Genomic DNA, 21,395 nt, shown 5'->3' with positions numbered 1-21,395 from the left:
AAAGCTGCCGACCCTCCCTTGCTTCAGTCTCCTCCTTCTTTCATGAGATCCTGTCTCCCCTGGACGCTCATATAAAACTGCTGACCCTCTCTTGCATCAGTCTCCTCCGGAGCTTCTTTCATGAGATCCTGGCTCCCCTCAATGCCCATATAAAGCTGCCGACCCTCCCTTGCTTCAGTCTCCTCCAGAGCTTCTTTCATGAGATCCTGGCTCCCCTGGACGCCCATATAAAGCTGCCGACCCTCCCTTGATTCAGTCTCCTCCATCTTTCATGAGATCCTGGCTCCCCTGGATGCCCATATAAAGCTGCCGACCCTCCCTTGCTTCAGTCTCCTCCAGAGCTTCTTTCGTGAGATCCTGGCTCCCCTCCATGCCCATATGAAGCTGCTGACCCTCCCTTGCATCAGTGTCCTCCGGGGCTTCTTTCGTGAGATCCTGGCTCCCCTGGATGCCCATATAAAGCTGCCGACCCTCCCTTGCTCCAGTCTCGTCCGGAGCTTCTTTCATGAGATCCTGGCTCCCCTGGATGCCCATATGAAGCTGCTTACCCTCCCTTGCATCAGTGTCCTCCGGGGCTTCTTTCGTGAGATCCTGGCTCCCCTCAATGCCCATAAAAAACTGCTGACCCTCCCTTGCTTCAGTCTCCTCTGGAGCTTCTTTCATGAGATCCTGGCTCCCCTGGATGCCCATATAAAGCTGCTTGACCCTCCCTTGCTTCAGTCTCCTCCGGAGCTTCTTTCATGAGATCCTGGCTCCCCTCGATGCCCATATAAAGCTGCTGACCCTCCCTTGATTCAGTCTCCTCCATCTTTCATGAGATCCTGGCTCCCCAGGATGCCCATATAAAGCTGCCGACCCTCCCTTGCTTCAGTCTCCTCCAGAGCTTCTTTCGTGAGATCCTGGCTCCCCTCCATGGCCATATGAAGCTGCTGACCGTCCCTTGCATCAGTCTCCTTTGGAGCTTCTTTCATGAGATCCTGGCTCCCCTCGATGCCCATATAAAGCTGCCGACCCTCCCTTGCTTCAGTCTCCTCCGGAGCTTCTTTCATGAGAATCTGGCTCCCCTGGATGCCAATATAAAGCTGCCGACCCTCCCTGGCTTCGGTCTCCTCCGGAGCTTCTGTCATGAGATCCTGGCTCCCCTCGATGCCCATATGAAGCTGCTGACCCTCCCTTGCATCAGTGTCCTCCGGGGCTTCTTTCGTGAGATCCTGGCTCCCCTGGATGCCCATATAAAGCTGCCGACTCTCCCTTGCTCCAGTCTCCTCCGGAGCTTCTTTCATGAGATCCTGGCTCCCCTGGATGCCCATATGAAGCTGCTGACCCTCCCTTGCATCAGTGTCCTCCGGGGCTTCTTTCGTGAGATCCTGGCTCCTTTGGATGCTCATATAAAGCTGATGACCCTCCCTTGCAATTTCTGCAAAAGCTTTTTGGGGAAAGGAAGTGGTTTAGTGTTAAACAAGACAATCACCTTCGGAAGAACCAGCATCTTAATGGTGTTCACCCTCCATAGATACCGAGGGGCAGATTTTCCCTCCATCTTGTAAGGCGAGCATCTATATCACGGTGTTTCTTGAACATGAAATACCTTTGAAAAACCTTTGGCAAAACAGGAACGGTTTGTTTAATTAAACATAGCGGCCGGGAGAAAAGTTACAGGCACAGGGTCTGAGGAATGTCTCAAATTACAATCAATCTGTAGCATTCTTATATACAATTCATTATAGGCAATAAAATGTTTCTGGAGATCCTTGTAGGGAGAGGAATGTACGTTGCTCCCTCTAGATTCATAAATTAATTTTAATTGATAATCCAGGTGGGCCTCGACCTTGCAAGGACAAAATGCGGCCAGTAGTAAAAGTGTCCAGATGTCTGGCACGGGGAGCACGTGATCACTGAGTGTGCTGTGTTCTAATTTGCTCTATGGTTCTAACTCATGTAGCATCTGACTTTCTGGTGTTTTTGGAGTGCGCGTACCCCCTCCAGCCATGCTCGGCCAATCTCCCTTAACAATTGTAGTGTCTCTTCACTAATCTGTGGGATTGATCTCGGATTTCCCCGCCATTCATTTGTCTGCCAGCTACGTGCCACCCCACCTGTGGCCTGTCAATCAGTAACCTTGGGCCTCGGTCTCAGTGCTTGCCAGGCTACGTATATGCAAGTCGGGTTGATGCGGCGTTCACATCGGGTGAATTTGTTAATAAGGACGTGATTTTGTTCACATAAATAAATGTATAATTTGTCATAGCAGCATCGATTTTTTCCAAATTAACAGTGGGATACCTTAGTTAAATTTACATCTGATACTTCCTCCAAACTCTGAGTTACGATGATCCTAGGATTCCTAATCTGGTTTCTGGTTTGAAGCCCTACCTCCTCTTTAGCCCATGTCATAATCTCTGTCTTCCCCTATTGATTAGATATCCTGAGAGACTCCCAGAATCTCTGGCATGCGTCTCAAGCTGTGGAGCAGAGAGCTCTGGCTTCGATGCATACAGAACTATGTCATCAGCATGCAGTGCTAGTCTGGTTGGTAACCCTGCAGCTTCAAAGGGAAGCATGGTCTAATCCTGCCGAATCATCTGGGAAAAGGGCTCAATATATACACAGAATTGGCGACACAGGACACCACTGCCTAGCTCCCCTGGATATCTGAAACAAAGCTGTAAGTTTGCCATCCAAAATCTAAACTGCCGGCACCATATATAGCATTTGCACAACGTCAGTAACATTGCTGCTGAAACGATAATCCTGCAATACCTACCAAAGATAGACCCAATTAACCCTATCAAATGCTTTAGCAGCATCAATTCTTGCGATTGTCAACAGGAGATTAGAGGCCTCGGCCATATCATTCGCACCAATGTCATTGGGTTAATTCATACAGCTTCCTTCCAGGCACAAACCCCTTATGATCGAAATGGATCAACTTTTGAAGGACATCTGACAACCTCTTAGCCAAGATTCCTCTAATCATTTTGTAATCACAGTTCAAGTAAGATATAGGTCTGTAGGATTCCACTAACCTGGCGTCTTTACCCGGCTTAAGGATCATAACTACAGTTGCCTCATATTAGTAAGGTGGAATTTAACAGCCTTCCAGAGAAATCTCATTAAAAAAAGATACCCAGAAACAGAAAGAGGATTCAGATGGGATCCCGTCTGGGCCTGCTGCTTTCCCTTTACTGCGCCTCCTAACCTGTTCCCTTATCTCTCCCTCTGTGATCCCTTCTGGGCCTGCTGCTTTCCCTTTACTGAGCCTCCTAACATGCTCCTTATCTCTCCGTCTGTGATTCCGTCTGGCTCTGCTGCTTTCCCTTTACTGAGCCTCCTAACCTGTTTCCTTATCTCTCCCACTGTGATCCATTCTGGGCCTGCTGCTTTCCCTTTACTGAGCCTCCTAACCTGCTCCCTTATCTCTCCCTCTGTGATCCCGCCTGGCTCTGCTGCTTTCCCTTTACTGATCCTCCTAACCTGTTCCCTTATGTCTCCCTCTGTGATCCCGCCTGGGCCTGCTGCTTTCCCTTTACAGAGCCCCCTAACCTGTTCCCTTATGTCTCCCTCTGTGATCCCGCCTGGGCCTGCTGCTTTCCCTTTACAGAGCCTCCTAATCTGCTCCTTATCTCTCCCTCTGTGATCCCCTCTGGTCCCGCTGCTTTCCCTTTACTGAGCCTCCTAACCTGCTCCTAATCTCTCCCTCTGTGATCCCGTCTGGCCTCATGCTTTCCCTTTACTGAGCCTCCTAACCTGTTCCTTATCTCTCCCTCTGTGATCCCGCCTGGCTCTGCTGCTTTCCCTTTACTGATCCTCCTAACCTGTTTCCTTATCTCTCCCTCTGTGATCCCGCCTGGGCCTGCTGCTTTCCCTTTACTGATCCTCCTAACCTGTTCCCTTATCTCTCCCTCTGTGATCCCGCCTGGGCCTGCTGCTTTCCCTTTACTGATCCTCCTAACCTGTTCCCTTATCTCTCCCTCTGTGATCCCGCCTGGGCCTGCTGCTTTCCCTTTACAGAGCCCCCTAACCTGTTCCCTTATCTCTCCATCTATGATCCTTCCCCCACGGCCTAAAATCTACTGTTCCGTAAGACTTGGGAGTTTTTGTTTCGAACCAGTTTTTTATTACTTAGCGGTCTGGGTTCATATCTTCCTTATATATCCCAATAAGGCTCTTCAATATCTTAGCTGTAGAGAATGGTGACAAGGTTTACACTGGCAGGGATTGGATGTGACAATGTTGTGTTGTGGGTGTTGTCAGGAATTCACGTGGACCTCAAGTATGAAGGTATTTATTAAGTATATACACGAGACCCGACCAGGAGCAGATGTAATCTGTTACTCAACCGCCCCCCCCCTCACTCAGCCAACGGCCGCTCCTAGAAGACCCATGCTGAGGTACTCCATAGCATCACATGAAGCGCACTGGTCTCACCGAGCTATCTGCCTTAGAACACCCACATCCTGTCAGAAGATGTTAAAGGTACTTTTGGATATCGCTAGAGCTTTGACTGTTGTGTATGAACAGTAACTCACACTGAGCTCTAGTCCGCAGGCGCTGCTCTTAATGCTGAATCTTATTTAAGGAGGAACCCAAGGATGCTTTGGAAGTGGAGACTGGAATATGGGAGAAGTGTTCAAGGCACCAAGCTCTGTTCTGGGAACTGGAAAACAAATAATGATGTGGATGAGGTCATGTTTTCTCGAATGTTCTTTGTGAATTTTTAATTAGTAAACCCATTTGGGTTTATACAGATTCCCTTTGGTCCTAGAGAGGTGCAGACCACTCCTGACATCTCTGATTCTGTGGATTCCTGCTATACATGACTCCTAACTTCTAGAGCTTTTATGAAGGTTCTGAGGCTAACACCTTTCCTGCTTCCTTGACTTAATAGGGGTTTCCCTATCCAAAGGTTAGTGTAGGGTTACTAGATGCTACAATTCTTTTCCCTGTATTGGGAGAAGGATTGGAATTATTCGTCCAGTCATCAAGTTCTTTTCCTCGTATTTTATTCGCGGCTATAGAGATTCTTATATGTTCTTCGTTATTGAGCACCAATATTGTTAGATGTTTTGGTCTAGCTTTGATAGTTCTCTATTTTTACAGTATGTTCTTGAGATTGATATATATTAGTTTGGCTTTGAGTTTGTAATAAATCCTTTAGCTTAAAAAAATACAGAATATTTTTTTAACTACAGGTCCCATGTGATGTTCATCCTTTGTTCCTGTAGCTGTCATTGTTCTTTAATACAAAGATGATGTGTGTGTTATTACAGGTGTAATAATGTGAAGATTCAGTGCCCAGAGGTGGTGAAGAGTTATAAAGGTAAATACCATTGTGATGATTAGCTCTGAATATTACTGTTCATGAAAATGATATGGTATGATATGGTGTGGTGTGCTATGATAGCGTGTGGTGTGGTGTGGTATGCTATGGTGTGTTACGGAATGGTATGTTATGGGATGTTATGTTGGGATGGGATTGGATTGGATGGGATGGTATGGACTGGTATGGTATGGAATCCTATGATGGTATGTATGGTGTGGTGTACTATACGATGAGATCATGGTATAATATGGTATAGTGGTATGGGATGGTTTGGTATGGTGGTAATGGATTGAATGGGATGGTGATATGGTATGCTGTGGTGTGGTGTGCTATGATATGGTGTGATATGGTATGCTATGCTATAGTGCGGTGTGGTTTGCTACAGAATGGTATGTATGGTATGTTATGGTGGGATGGGATTGGATTGGATGGGATGGTGTGGACTGGTATGTATGGAATGTTATGATGGTATGGTGGGTGTACTATAGGGTGAGATCATGGTTTAATGTTGTATAGTGTTATGGGAGGGTGTGGTATGGTGGTAATGGATAGAATGGGATGGCGATATGGTATGATGTGGTATGGTATGGTATGGTGTGGTATGGTATTGTATGGCAGTTAGTGGTAATGTGCACTCACGTCAGGGTACAGTTACTTGATTTGTGTCTCTAAACTTTGTCTTTTCCCGATTGTCCTAGATTTCTACTAATTTCCATTCTGTTTACGTGCTGCCGCATTTCCTTTGTTTAAATCATTCTTCCCCTTGGACATTCATGCTAAGTTTATTGGAAATTCAGATGCGGTAATTTCACACCTCACATTAATGATACTGCTAGGCTGGACAACTGCGAGCAACTCAGTTCCTGCAGTATTCTGGGACTATTGAATGGGAAATTACCTCAGAATTTGGTATTTACCACATAACATTCTATTTCCCAGAGTTTTAGCACCAACAGGGACCTAGATCATGCATCTACACGGACCCAATGCATGCATCCAAAATGACCTGGCACATGCACCCACACTAACCTAGCGCATGCATCTACACAGACCCAACGCATACAACTACACTGACCTAACGCATGCATCTACACGGATCCAACGCATGCATCTAAACTGACCTGGCACATGCACCCGCACTAACCTAGCGCAAGTATCTACACGGACCTAGCTCATGCAACTACACTGACCTAACACATGCATCTACACTGAGCTAGTGCCTGTACCTGCACCTACTTAATGCATGCATTCACACTAACCTAGCGTAAGCATCTACTCTGACCTAGTGCATGCACCTACACTGACCTAGTGCATGCACCTACACTGACCTAGAGCATGCACCAACACTGACCTAGAGCATGGACCTACACTGACCTAGCGCATGCACCTACACTGACCGAGTGCATGCACTTACACTGAGCTAGCGCATGCATCTACACTGACCTAGCGCATGCACCTACACTGACCTAGAGCATGCACCTACACTGACCTTGCACATGCATCTACACTGGCCTAGAACATGCATCTACACTGAGCTAGCACATGCATCTACACTGACCTAGTGCATGCTCCTACACTGACCTAGAGCATGCATCTACACTGATCTAGCGCATGCACCTACACTGACCTAGTGCATGCTCCTACACTGACACTGACCTAGTGCATGCACCTACACTGACCTAGTGTATGCACCTACACTGACCTAGAGCATGCACCTACACTGACCTAGCGCATGCACCTACACTGACCTAGAGCATGCACCTACACTGACCTAGCACATGCACCTACACTGACCTAGAGCATGCACCTACACTGACCTAGAGCATGCACCTACACTGACCTAGCGCATGCACCTACACTGACCTAGAGCATGCACCTACACTGACCTAGAGCATGCACCTACACTGACCTAGCACGTGCATCTACACTGGCCTAGCGCATGCACCTACACTGACCTAGCGCATGCACCTACACTGACCTAGCGCATGCACCTACACTGACCTAGCGCATGCACCTACACTGACCTAGTGCATGCACCCACACTGACCTAGAGCAAGCACCTACACTGACCTAGTGCATGCACCTACACTGACCTTGCTTGTGACCCTACACTGACCTAGTGCATACATTTACACTGGCCTAGCACATGCATCCACACTGACCTAGCACATACATCTACACTGACCTAGTGCATGCACCTACACTGACCTAGTGCATGCACCTACACTTACCTAGTGCATGCACCTACACTGACCTAGTGCATGCACCTACACTGACCTAGCGCATGCACTGACACTGACCTAAACATACGTCTGCACTGACCTAGCGCATGGAGCTACACTGACCTATTGCACGCACACAGTTTATAAGATCTTCTCTCACACTCTACACTCACACCATGCACTCGTAGTTAGGCCCGTCGTGTCACGCACATATGCACTCATGCCATGCATGCACACACAACAAAAGACAACAGTAGAGTACTTTTGCACTTTTATTTCTGCAGATAATTCCTGAATACTATTTGTCCTTTTCCTGCTACAATTCTGTAATTTCAGCCAAAGTGGAATGTGTCCCCAGTAATATCTGGTTGAGTGGAATCGCATGTGGTTATACTGCATGTGGTTATACTGCATGTGGTAATACTGCATGTGGTTATGCTGCACAAGACAATCATGCATGTGGGAATACTGCATGTGGTAATCCTGCATGTGGTTATATTGCATGTGGTAATCCTGCATGTTGTAATACTGCATGTGGTAATACTGCATGTGGCTATGCTTCATGTGGTAATACTGCATGTGGCTATGCTGCATGTGGTAATACTGCATGTGGCTATGCTGCATGTGGTTATGTTGGATGTGGCTATACTGCATGTGGTAATCCTGCATGTAGTAATACTGCATGTGGTTATGTTTCACATGGCAATACTGCGTGTGTTAATACTGCATGTGGTAATACTGTCACCTGGAATACCAGTTGGGCAGAAACTTCATTTTGTTGTCAAATTAGTGTTGACGCAAAACTGGAAATAGGAATCTTTGGACTGTGGCTTCTGACAGGGCGGTAGAGTTCAGTAAGATATTTTGGCTCAGCCCCTGTAGTGTTTCTACAAGATACCTTAGTCTCAAATATGTCTGTAAATAATCAGACACCCAAATTGTAATGTTGCTTTGTTTCCACTGTAACTTTCTAACCCACAAATGATGTGCGGTGGTTTATTTCCCTAAATACTGGGATTTTTAAATAAGTGTATTGGGAAAAGTGAAAACCCTCCCAGACAACACTGTAATCTTGACTTCACTAGAGCTTAGCTCAGGCCTGGGACCGGCCCCTGCTGGAAGTGAATCAGATTAAAATGATCCTCTCTCCAGCTGCAGTGACCTGAGGTAGAAATGTTTATTCCCTCTCAGACATTCCTAAGGCTAGACAGGGGCCCTGGGAATATGGACCTGAGATTGGACATCCCAAGAGATGGACCTCGGCTTTCCGGCCTTCACGTCACAACCAAATGTCTTTCGTCCACAGCACTTCTGATCAGAAACTTAACTGTGACCCCCAAATCCTGGCTGAGGTCTAGTAGGAATAGGGAGGCGGCATCTGTGGACAGCTAAAGCCAAAGGCAGTGTCTGCAAAGTCTGTGGGAATCTAAAATACACAGCAAGATGTGCAGAGTGGTATCTGTGCATGAGTTGACCTGCTGTGGCCTTACACCTGGAATAACAGCTGTATCTACACTCATTAATTCTACTAATGCCAACCAATCGAAGCATCTCTAAAGGGTGGTGTCTACCTGGGCCACTAAACTAGTACAGTATACCTTCTAGTAGCTCCGTCATTCTGTACCATCTGATACTGTGTGCTCACTAGTGCAGTATACATTGTAGTAGCTAATTTACTCTCTTCCATCTAATGCAGTGTACTGACTAGTACAGTATACCTTGGGGTAGCTCTAGCACTCTGTACCATCTAATATAGTGTACTTACTAGTTTGCAACAAAATGTTAGGCTAGGATGCGTGAGTGGCCAAAGTTTATCTTGGTATGTTGATAAAATAGATCAAGTAGTTAAATGTATAACAATAAAATTAAGAACAGATGTAAGAGCAGCCAAGGATAATGAAAGGAGGCAGGCCAAACAAGGAAATTGGTTCAATATAGATTGCTTAAATAAGAAAAAAGAACTAAGAAGAGAAAAATGTAGTCTATGTAAAAAATTTGACCAGGCAAGGGCTGAAACTCTTGCCAAAATTAAGAAAGATTATACTTTATTAATCCGTAATGCAAAAAGGGCGCATAAAGAATCATGCTGGGGAAAATTATTGGAGGCAATAGAATCTAAGAATATTCGTCAGTTTTGGTTGTTAATAAAATCAGCTACAGAATCTTCTGCTGCCCCAATGAGTTGCGTAGTGGAAGAGGGGATATGGGAAGATTATTTACAGGAATTATACCCCCAGGGGAGTGGAATCGAGGAGGAGAGACCAAGGGTTTGGAGTGGCCTAGTAGAGAACTTAAAATTGGATTGCTCAATAGTAAATGTTCTTAGTACAATAAGGACGTTGAATTTAACAAGAGCAGCAGGCCCAGACAACCTCCAAGTTATGATAATAAATTCAAATCAGTCCTGGTGGGCAGAATTCTTCTCTAAGATGTTTTTAGTAATCTTGGAATCAGGGAACATACCCACAAATTGGAAGGGTGCAATAATCAGGCCAATTCACAAGAAAGGGGATGTATACGCACCTAAGAACTACAGACTTATTAACCTGTTAGATATAGGACAAAAGATCTTTGCACAAATAATTTTAAGCAGATTAAGAGATTGGGTTGAAGAGGGATCTATTGTTCCAGTTGAACAAGGAGGGTTTAAAGAAGGTCATTCTACAATAGCCAGGAAGTCGATTGAACAAAATGGTAAATTGTTCTGTTGCTTTGTTGATTTTCGGGCATCTTTTGATTCTGTGGATCGTAATAGCATCTGGGGAGTACTGGAAAATTATGGCATTTCAGTTGGCATTTTGAATATTTTAAAAGAGTTACACAGTGATAACTGGGCCCAGGTCATTAGAGATTCAAACGGGTCATTAACTCATAAAATACCTGTAAAGAATGGTCTTAGACAGGGGTGCGTTCTGGCACCCCTGCTTTTTTCTATTTTTCTGGCAGATCTCCCTGCAGCGCTGGAAATAGAAAAAAGTGCGAGTCCACGTATGAATAGAAATAAAGTGTCCTGTCTTTTCTACGCTGACGATCTTGTGATCCTTGACCAAACTGAAATGGGACTTCAAAGAAAATTAAATGTGTTTAAAAATCATTGTGATAAAAAGTTTTTAATTGTAAATATGGATAAAACAAAGGTCTTACAGTTTGGGAAACGGGCAAAAAAAAAAAATTGTAATTGGTTTTTAGGACAAGACAAACTAAAAAGTGTAAGGGAATATAAATACCTAGGCCTTTGGTTTGACAGTACATTGAAGTGGGATACCCATTTGGAGGCACAAGTTGCAAAAGCCTCCTCGTCAGTGTGTGGCCTGAAAAAATGTAATAAAGAATATGGCGATATGTCTCACAGACCCTTGTTAAATGCATTTGAAGCCATGATCCCTCCACAAGTTCTGTACGGAGCAGAAGTGCTCTATTTGAGTGGTAAAAGGAGTTGGAATCGTGAAGAAGGAAAGACTATAAAAACGCTGCTGTCCTTACCAAGTAGTGCTATGATCCAAGCAATTAGAATGGAGGTAGGGCTAATAGCCTGGAATGTGCAGACTCAAATGTCCTTATTAAGATTTTGGAACCGCCAGGCGTTAGGGGGTATGCAAAAGATCTCAACATGGTGTAGAGAAGAAATTATAACTAGTAGCCTACGTTGGGCACGAGATGTAAGGAAAACCCTTCAGTCCGTAGCGGCGCATCTAAAGTTGAGTCTCTCGCAGCCATCCATGGACGCACTCTTTACAAAGAAAATACTTAGGGTTCAAGGCCTAAAATTCTCTAGATCACAAGACCTTGAGTATCTGAGGGTGAAAAAAATCAGTTAATTGGGTAAGGAGCGCATGGGAAAGGGAGGACCGGTTCCCATATTTGGACTTTTTGCCCAATAAATGGTTAAGACACTACATTTTACGAGTACGAGTGGGTATTAACCCTTGGAAGGTGGATGGAAAAACAAAAGCAGCATTGATCCAAATGGATGGTATTTGTAAATGTGGAATAGGGGTAAGAAATGATATTTTGCATATATTGCTTGATTGCACTTTGATTTTAGCGATACGAAAAGTATTTTTACGACCAATAATTTTAAAATATAAGGTGAACTCACGTGCGCAAGCGGCTTGTCTTTTTATGGATATGTCATCCCTTGATACTACAATTGCTTTAGAGAAGTTCCTGAAAGCAACACATGACTTTATAAAGGAGAAATTAAAAGAGAGATGATGATTTATAATTTATTTTTTAATGTCCTCCCAAAAGTGAGAATTTTATGGTCGAGAATTTTAGGGATCTATATATCTTTTGTAAATTGTGATAAAATATATTGTGTTTTTTTTTGTTGTTAATTTATTACTATGAGGATCTTATGCTGTGTATGGTTTTAAAGACTATGGTCTAAATAAACATTGTTTATCTCTCTCTACTAGTACAGTAGACTTTCGAGTAGCTCTGACACTCCGTACCATCTAATGCCGAGTACTGATTAGGACAGTATACCTCCAAGCAGCTCTGTCACTCTGTTCCATCTAATGCAGTGAACTGACTTGTACAGTATACCTTGGACTAGCTCTGCCACTCCGTACCATCTAATACAGTGTATTGACTAGTACAGTATACCTTCTAGAAGCTCTGTTACCCTGTGCCATCTAATACAGTGTACTGACAAGTACAGAATGCCTTCTAGTACCTCTGTAATTTTGTGCCATCTAATTCAGTCTACTGACTACTACAGTATGCCTTTCAGTAGCTATGTCACTCTGTGCCATCTAATACAGTGTACTGACTAGTACAGTATATGTTCTAGTAGCTCTGTTGCTCGATTACATCTAATGCAGTGTACTGACTACCACAGTATACCTTAGAGTAGCTGTCAGTTACTCTATACCATCTAATACAGCGTACTGACTAGTATAGTATACTTTTTACTAGTTTGGTCACTCTATTGCAACTAATGCAGTGTACTGACTAGTACAGTATACCCTCAAGTAGCTCTGTCACTCTGTACCTTATAATACAGTGTACTTACTAGTACAGTATAACTTCTAGTAGCTCTGCCACTCTGTACCATCTAATGCAGTGTACTTACTTATACAGTATACCATCTCGTTGCTCTGTCACACTGTACCATCCAATGCGGTGTACCGACTAGTACTGTATGCCTTGGAGTAGATCTGCCACTCTGTGTCATCTAATACAATGTACTGACTCGTACAGTATATTTTCAAGTAACTCTGTACCATCTAATGCAGTGTACTGACTAGTACAGTATACCTTCTAGTAGCTCTCCTACTCTGTACTATCTAATTTAGAGTACTGACTAGTACAGAATACCTTGGGGTAGCCATCTTACTATGTACCATTGAATGCAGTCCATTGACTAGTACAGTATTCCTTCCAGTAGCTGTGGTACTCTGTTCTATCTAATACAGTCCATTGACTAGTACAGTATGCCTTGGTGTAGCTCTGTCACTCTGTGGCATCGAATGCAGTGTACTGACTAGTACAGTATGCCTAGGAACTATCTAATGCATTGTACTGACTAGTACTGTATACCTTGGAGTAGATCTGCCACTCTGTGTCATCTAATACAATGTACTGACTCGTACAGTATATTTTCAAGTAACTCTGTACCATCTAATGCAGTGTACTAACTAGTTCAGTACAACTTCTAGCAGTGCTGTTACTCTGTACCATCTAATGAAGTCTACTGAGTAGTACTGTATACCTTGGATTAGCTTTGTCACTCTGTACCATCTAATACAGTGCACTGACTAGTACAGTATTCCTTCTAGTAGCTCTGTTACTCTGTGCCATCTAATATAGAGTACTGACAAGTACAGTATGCCATGGAGCGGCTCTGTCACACTGTAACATCCAATACAGTGTACTAACTGGTACAGTGCACCTTCGAGTAGCTTTGTCACTCTGTACCATCTAATGCAGTGTACCGGCTAGCACAGTATGCTTTCTAGTAGCCCGATTGCTCTGTTCAATCTAATACAGTGTACTGACTACTACTGTATACCTTGGAGTAGCTCTGTTACTCTGTGCCATCTAATGCAGTGTACTGACTAGTACAGTATACCTTCTAGTAGCTCTCCTACTCTGTACTATCTAATTTAGAGTACTGACTAGTACAGAATACCTTGGGGTAGCCATCTTACTATGTACCATTGAATGCAGTCCATTGACTAGTACAGTATTCCTTCTAGTAGCTGTGGTACTCTGTTCTATCTAATACAGTGTACTGACGAGTACAGTATGCCTTGGTGTAGCTCTGTCACTCTGTGCCATCGAATGCAGTGTACTGACTAGTCCTTTATCCCTTCTTGTAGCCCTCCTACTCTGTGCCATCTAATGCGGTGTACTGACTAGTACAGTATACTTTCTTGTAGCTCTGTCACTCTTTATCATATAATGCAGTGTACTGACTAGTACTTTATACCTTCTAGTACCTCTCTTGCTCTGTATCATCTAATATAGAGTACTGACTAGTACACTATGCCTTGGAGCTGCTCTGTTACTCTGTACCATCTAATACAGAGTACTGACTAGTACAGTATGCCTAGGAGCGATCTAATGCAGTGTACTGACTAGTACTGTATACCTTCTAGTACCTCTCTTACTATGCACCATCTAATACAGTGCACCGATTAGTACAGTATACCTCCTAATAGCTCTGTCACTCTGTGCCATCTGATTCAGTGTACTGACTAATACATTACACCTTTGGGTAGGTCTGTCAGTCTGTACCATCTAATACAATGTACTGAGTAGCACTGTATACCTTGGAATAGCCCTGTCACTCTGTATCATCTAATGCAGTGTACTGACCCTTACTTTATACCTTCTTTTAAAAAAAATAATCTTTATTCATTTTATTTTAAATACCTGTCGATCCACCCCCTCTCGTGACCCTCAACCCCCACCTCAGACAGGTAAAACATCATTGCATCAAACATAATTAATCAAGTGCAGTGCAATACATGACATCATTTCATATTTAAAATACATATAAACTCCCAAGGATCTGTCAATCCGATACAATCCTGTTAAAGAGCAATTTGTGTGACGCCCATAAAAAATTCCTAAAGTGACGTGTGCAGATTTCCTCTTAAAATATAAACACCATTATTCAGCCAGAAAAAACCACAGGGGAAAATAAATACATATACTCTATCATGACACGCTTTGACCTTGACTCCAAGTAATCAGGAGGTCCCAGATTTTCATGCCTTTTCAGCGTAAGCGGCTCCCTTTCCGTCTATATGTAGCTATTTCCAAACTATACGTTGCTAATAATGTGGCTAGCCATTGTTGAAAAGCAGGTGACCTAGAGTCCAGCCAGGCGGAAGCAATACACATTCTTAAGACCGCCATAGATATAAAAATGAATTCATGACCCTTCCCCATTCGATTTGCTTCAGAAATCCCTAACAATATTACATCCTTTCACAATATTATTTCAGTTTTTAACACCGCCGATAAAAAATCTTATATATCCTTGATTCATTTTTGCAATACGTTACAAGACGCAACGATGTGAATGATATCAGCATTATAAAGTGCACAACGTGGACAGAATGTTTCCTTTCCAGCCCCCCATTTTGCTATCTTGTCGGGCGCATAGTATAAAGAAAAACGGGTCTTATAAAATTGTGCTTGTAGCCTAGTGGACATTAAAATATTTATTTATTTATTTATAAAGTTTTATATAGCGCGAACAAGATCCCAAGGGATATCAGAGCGCTTTACAATCAAACTAGAGCTAGAAGGATAATAATGTAAACAACAAGAAGTTAAAAACACAAATGATGATAAGGTACACAAAAATTCAAATGGAAGTTATGTTAAACAAAGTACGAAGGATAATAATGTAAAGAACAACAAGTTAAAAACACAGATGATCAGAAGGTGCTCGAAAATTCAAATGGAAGTTATGTTAAACAAAGTACAGTGTAACGACAGAGGGACACAGTATGTCAAAAAAAAAAAAGTGTAGTAGTAAATGTTGAGACAATGTATGTAAGAACAATGTCAACGGGCCAAGGGGCTAGCCCAATTACTGAAGGAGTTTATTCATCAGGAATCTTTTGACTTCCAGTTTGAACACCGTTGTTCTGGAGATTCTGCATATTTCTGGAGGAAGAGAGTTCCATATCTTTGGAGCCGCGCCAGAGAAAGCTCTGTGACAGGTTCTCTTTTTGTTAAGGATAGGTGGTTTCAAGAGTAAGGTAGTGGCGCTTCTAGAGGCTCTTACACCACAAGATAGTTCAAGTTTTTGTGCCAGGTACCTGGGCGTCTTGAAGTGGATAGCTTTGTGCGTCATAGTGGCAATTTTTAGCTGGATTCGTGCTTCGTAGGGGAGCCAATTTTTAGGACTGGCAATATGCACTCATTGTGTTTGGTGCCTGTAACCAGTCTAGCAGCAGCGTTCAATGAGGCCCTTAGCGGAGCCAGGGTGTATTTGGGCAGGCCACAGAGGGTTCCACTGCCATAATCTAGCCTCGGTAGGACAAGCGCTTGAACCACCTGCTTGAAATCCTTAAGTGGAAGGAAAGGTTTGAGGTTTCTGAGTGTTCTTATCAAGTGATTTGCTCCTTTACAAGTATTGCTGATATGATTTTTCATATTCAGATTCTTGTCCATGGTGACTCCTAGAGATTTGGCTGAGTCTACGATGAGCGGAGTGCAGTTGAAAGCAGTGAGGTGGCACAGCCAGAGGTCAAGATTGGGGGTGTAATTTTGAGGGGAGACGAGCAGGAATTCTGTTTTTGAGGTGTTGAGCAGGAGATGGTTCTCAGTTAACCAGTTTTGAGTATACGTTAGGGTGGTGTTGAGTGATATGAGGTTTTCCGGGGATGAGATTTTCAAGTAGAGTTGCGTGTCGTCGGCATACATGTGGAAATAAATATCCATGGAGTTAAGTGCTTTAGCTAATGGTTCCAAGAAAAGGTTGAAGAGGATAGGAGATAACGCAGATCCTTGGGGGACCGCCATGAGAACTGGAGAGGGCTGGGAGAGAGAGTGATTTGCCTTGACTCTTTGTGATCTGTGATGGAGGAAGGACGAGAACCACTGTAGCACCTGATCACCAAAACCCATCCTGTTTTGCAGGATGGCTAAGAGGTTGTCATGATTGACCGTGTCAAAAGCAGAGGAAAGGTCAAGGAGGATCAGGAGGCAGGATTCGTTTTGATCGAGAATCTTTAGAATGTCATCCATAACATGAGTGAGGGCCGATTCAGTGCTGGGCCCCGTCCGAAAGCCGGATTGATGTTGGTCCAAGAGCTGGTAGTTCCCAATGTGAGCACAGAGTTGGGATTGAACGCATTTTTCAAGGAGTTTCGCAAGGGTGGGGATGTTGGAGATAGGTCGGAAATTATTGAGATCTGTCCTATCAGCGTTAGGTTTTTTTAGTATAGGGGATACTTGAGCTGCTCTTAGGCAATCCGGGATTGTGCCTTGTGAAAGAGACGCATTTACAATCCTTGTCCAGGTAGGGATGAGTGCATTCTTGATTTCCTTGAAAATGGATGGGGGTAACGGGTCACTGAAGTGGTTGGACGGGTTGATATTCCGGAGGATCCTTTTGATGTCTTGTTCACTGAGTGGGGTAAAGGTGTCCCAAGCCGCATTGTTCTTAGGGATCAGGGGGGTAGAGTTGAGCTTTTCAAAGAGGTCAGGTGGAGAGGCTGCCCTGGAGGAGAGGAGTATAGCCTTCTTAGCAGCGAGGTCAGAGGATATGAGTTTTGATTTCTCAATGAAGAAAGAAGCAAGATCGTCACAAGAGGGTGGACTGCTTCCAGGTTCCGATAGGTTTGGACCTACAATTGATTGCTGTTTGACCAATTCGAAAAGTTTCTTCGGACGGTTTGCCGCTTGATCTAATTGGTGTCTGAAATAGTTAGACTTGGCGTTCCTGATTTGTTTGTAGTAAAGGCTCCTAGCGTCTCTTAGGAGTTTAAGTTGGTGCGAGGAGGGATTTGATCGCCAGGAGCGTTCCACTGCCCTAAGGTTGCGACGTTCGGTGTTTAGGTTATCATTATACCACGGTTTGGATATTTTTGTTGAGGCATTTTTATGTTTGAGTGGAGCAATGTCATTCATGATGTTGGAGATGGTCGCATTGTAGGAGTCATTGAGTAACTGTACCTCAGTCAGGTCCGCTTGAGAGGAGAGGGCAGACGTACAGTGGGCAGGTAGCTCAACAGGGTTTATTAGTCTGAGGTCCCTTTTCCATATCTTTGATTTCATTGGTTGGGCCTTCCACAACTGTACCTCCTTGTTGATATAAAAAAAAAAGGATGCAGTGGTGGTCTGACCAGTCACATGGGGTAATAGAATCCAAGGTGACGGTCTACCCTTTCGAAATAATGAGGTCTAGAATTTTTCTTTTATTATGGGTTGGTTGGTCACAGTGCTGGGTCAGATTCTGATCATTTAGAAAGGCTTTAAGGCTTGAGACTGCAGGGTCTATGGAGTTAGCCCAGTGCAGATTAAAGTCACCAAGGAAGATTTGGGACACAGCTGAGTCAACATTGCTAGAAATGATTTCAAATAATTGCTCAATGAAGGGGAAATTGTCTCCTGGGGGGTGGTAGAAGGTGTGAAGTTTGCAGACCGGTAAGTTCTTACTTGAGATGTTGTGACAGAGATTTTCACAGGAGGAGGGCGCAGAGGACTCAACGGGAGAGATCGAAAGTGTGTTTCTATGACTACAGGCTAAGCCCCCGCCCAGTTTCCCAGCTCTGTCTAACCTAATTATATCATGAGTGGGAGGTACTAGGATGTCTAGAATCGGAGTGGAAGCGGGATTTAACCAAGTTTCAGTAAGGATGATAATGTCTAAGTCCAGGTGTTGTATGAGATCGAAGATATCAGTGGCGTGTTTACTGGCTGATCTGCAATTTAGAAGTACACATTTAATTCGTAGTGTCTTTGTGGTGGGAGGAGTCTGGGTGATATTCACGTGAGTGAGGTTGATCTTATTGCTGCCTCAGGTATTGATAGGCGGTCCTCTATTTGGGTTAGGAAGGATGGACTGTATTTGTCTCGGCGGGCTCCTGTTAGGGTTGGACCAGGTAGGGTAGGAGTTGAGCAGGTCCTGTAGATCTGAGGACGCAAGGCAGGTCTCATATCTTCTAGGGCGGGAGGTGTCATTAGGTAGGGGAAGGGATTTCCCGATGGAGGAAGGTAAAGGCTTGACCATTGAATATCTATCGCAAGATGGAGCATTAGACAGGTTTGCAGCGGTGAGGAAAGATCTTAGCATGGGGAAAAGGTCAATTGAGAGGGCTTTCAAGCCATGTAGCTCCGACGTTAGAAGGTGCAACTGAAGAGAAATCTCATCTAGGCGTGCCGCCAAGTCTGGGTGTTGAGCGAGAGGAGGAGGGTGTGAAAGGGAATCTATCAGTAAGGGGAGGTCTCGGTGTCTACCTACAAGGTCCGAGGTGGTGAGCGGGAGATCCTGTGGAGGAAGATGGTAATTTAAGACTAGCTGAGATCCAGGTGCTTTTGAAAGTGAGGTAGGTGTCTTAGTGAGGGGGAGTGATCATTAGGCTGAGGGTTAGCACCAGGACTCATCAGATTGATTGACGCTGACCGATCATGATCGGTGGTGGGCATTTGCTTGGATTCCAACCTCTTATGAGACACCGGGGGAGGGCTGGGGGAAGATGACTCAATCATTGGAGGCAAGGCAAGATGGATATCATGGGTACTCTAGTCGGGGAACAGATAGGCTCGGACTGGCTAGATGTTCGTCGGGACTAGATAGTTGGGGTGCAGCAACCTGGGATGTGACCCCTCTGTGGTGAACAGGTGGTGAGGCGTGATTTAGAAGGAGATGGGGAAATGGGCTTCCTAACGTAGCGGGGAGTGGACTCGACGGGTCATGAGAGATGTGAGGGTGAGACTGGGTGACATTGGGTTTTGAGGAAGCCGCGTTTTTGAGTAACGGGAAGATGTTGGTTATCTTAAATAGATTGACATTTGACGCTTGGATTAGGATGATACCATTGTTATAAAGGGTGATGGTGGTATTAGCGTTGAGTGAGGACGAAGGAGCTGTTGTGAGCTTGATACCATGAGGTGTTTTCCTAGAGCTTGTTATTCGGAGCATAGAGTAGAAGACTTTTCGCCAGCAAGCTCTTTTCCTGGTGTAGAAAATAAGGTAATTAACTCTGGTACCGTTGATAGTGGAAAAATAGACATCAGAGATTAAGGTTTCGGGCCAGGCTCTGAGAAAGTGATGCTTATATTTCTTGGCCGCATTTTTCGATAGGTTGGGTCGGTATTTGAAAGCGTTGGAACCAGAGGGATCAGGAATCAGAACCATTGTGAGAAATGTGACTATTGACCCATGGATATGAATTGATGGTGGGGGGAGGATGTTGTTAACGTGAGGAAAGCTGGCACCAAAGAATGGGAAGACACCAACCAAAGAGCAGTGGGAAGACACCAACCAAAAAGCAGTGTGTGTGGGCAACGACAGCAGGACCACTCCCGGAAGCAACCCAACCGCAGGGGATGATGAAAGAATTTTTCTCTTAATATGCACAGCCAAGATGTATTGCTATTAATTCAAATGCCCATTCCAAGATGGCCACCAAACTAAGCTGGTGACGGTTGAGCCGGCTCCTTTCTATTTCCATGCTCAGTTGAACAAAGGGACCGGGGAGGAGGGGTAACCTGCTTCCAGCCCAGAAACAAGATGGTCACCAAGAACAGGAGCAATCAAAACCCAAATCAAAACACAAATGGCAAAAAATTCAGCAAGAAGTCGTGGGGGCATAAAGAAACAGTTGCTCCAGTGCAGATTTCAAGCAGTGCCCACGAGCAAACAGTGCATTAATCCAAGGAACAGAGAGCGCCCCGCTATCAGCGCGCAGACTCTCCAGGCTTCCCCCCGTACATGTGGAGCGATATCCGCAGTCAAACCCAGCTCTTCATCCAGCTCCCGCAATGTGGGAAGCTGCAAGGCGGAAGGGAGGGACGCGGGAGATCGGGAGATAAGGAATCTCCTACCTGTGCACGATATTGCATATATTGTGACATCTCATACGCATACAGAAAAGTCGCAGCTGAAACCCCCAATTTCAGCTGCCATCTTTGAGAACACTTGTCCAAATCATCGGGCAGAGACGCATTTATAAGGCCATAGATCTCCCTGATAGAACTTACTTTATCTTTAACTATACTTTTAATTGTTTCCACTCTCTCAAACTTGGCCCGTCCACTTCCTTTTCGTAAGAGAAAATCCCAAATCTGGAGAAACTAAAATCCCACTAATAAAGAGTATTTTCTTCTTTCATCTCATCAAAGGACCGGAGCCCTGAGGGGGAGTAAAAACAGCCAAACTGATCTATTCCAGCCCTAATCCATTTATCCATAAACAAATCTCCAAAGAGCCCGGGAAGATTGCAATTATTAGATATAGGTGTATAAAAAGATAATCTACCAATTCCCAGGGTTCTACGTATAGCACTCCATACTTTAAAGGCACTAAAAAGAGTTTTAAAGCAAACTTTTTTGTAATAACTGTTGTATTGTTGTCGCCAAAAACATCCTCCCGTCTCTCCCCCCATAATAAGTTCAAACGGAGAAGGAACCTGCATTCGTCCTGAGCAGCTCGCGACTATATATCAGTGTGGAGGCCCAATAGTATAGTTTCAGGTTCGGGGGAGCCAAACCCCCCCCTGTCCCTCGGTAGGATGAGAAACCTAAGGGCTCGGCGAGGTCGCGAATATGCCCATATAAACTGGGAGAATATATTTTCTATTGCTTTAAACCATTGAGGAGTGAATTCTAAACAGATGACCCTAAAAAGATATAAACATTTCGGGAAAAAGAGCATT

General features: G+C 44.3%; 1 pseudogene across 1 annotated transcript in view; it reads left to right on the top strand.

The window, feature by feature from the left end:
* Nucleotides 1–21,395, top strand: part of LOC146830508 (E3 ubiquitin-protein ligase TRIM39-like) — an 80,153-nt pseudogene that overhangs the window by 39,779 nt on the left and 18,979 nt on the right. The window contains exon 5 of the transcript XR_014961431.1: nt 5,271–5,320. The product of XR_014961431.1 is annotated as an E3 ubiquitin-protein ligase TRIM39-like (transcript). The remainder of the gene's footprint in view (nt 1–5,270; nt 5,321–21,395) is intronic.

The sequence above is a fragment of the Triturus cristatus genome, chromosome 5_1 (assembly GCF_964204655.1).
Source record: "Triturus cristatus chromosome 5_1, aTriCri1.1, whole genome shotgun sequence".
NCBI classification, from domain to species: Eukaryota; Metazoa; Chordata; class Amphibia; order Caudata; family Salamandridae; genus Triturus; species Triturus cristatus.
This window is presented reverse-complemented; position numbering and strand designations above follow the sequence as displayed.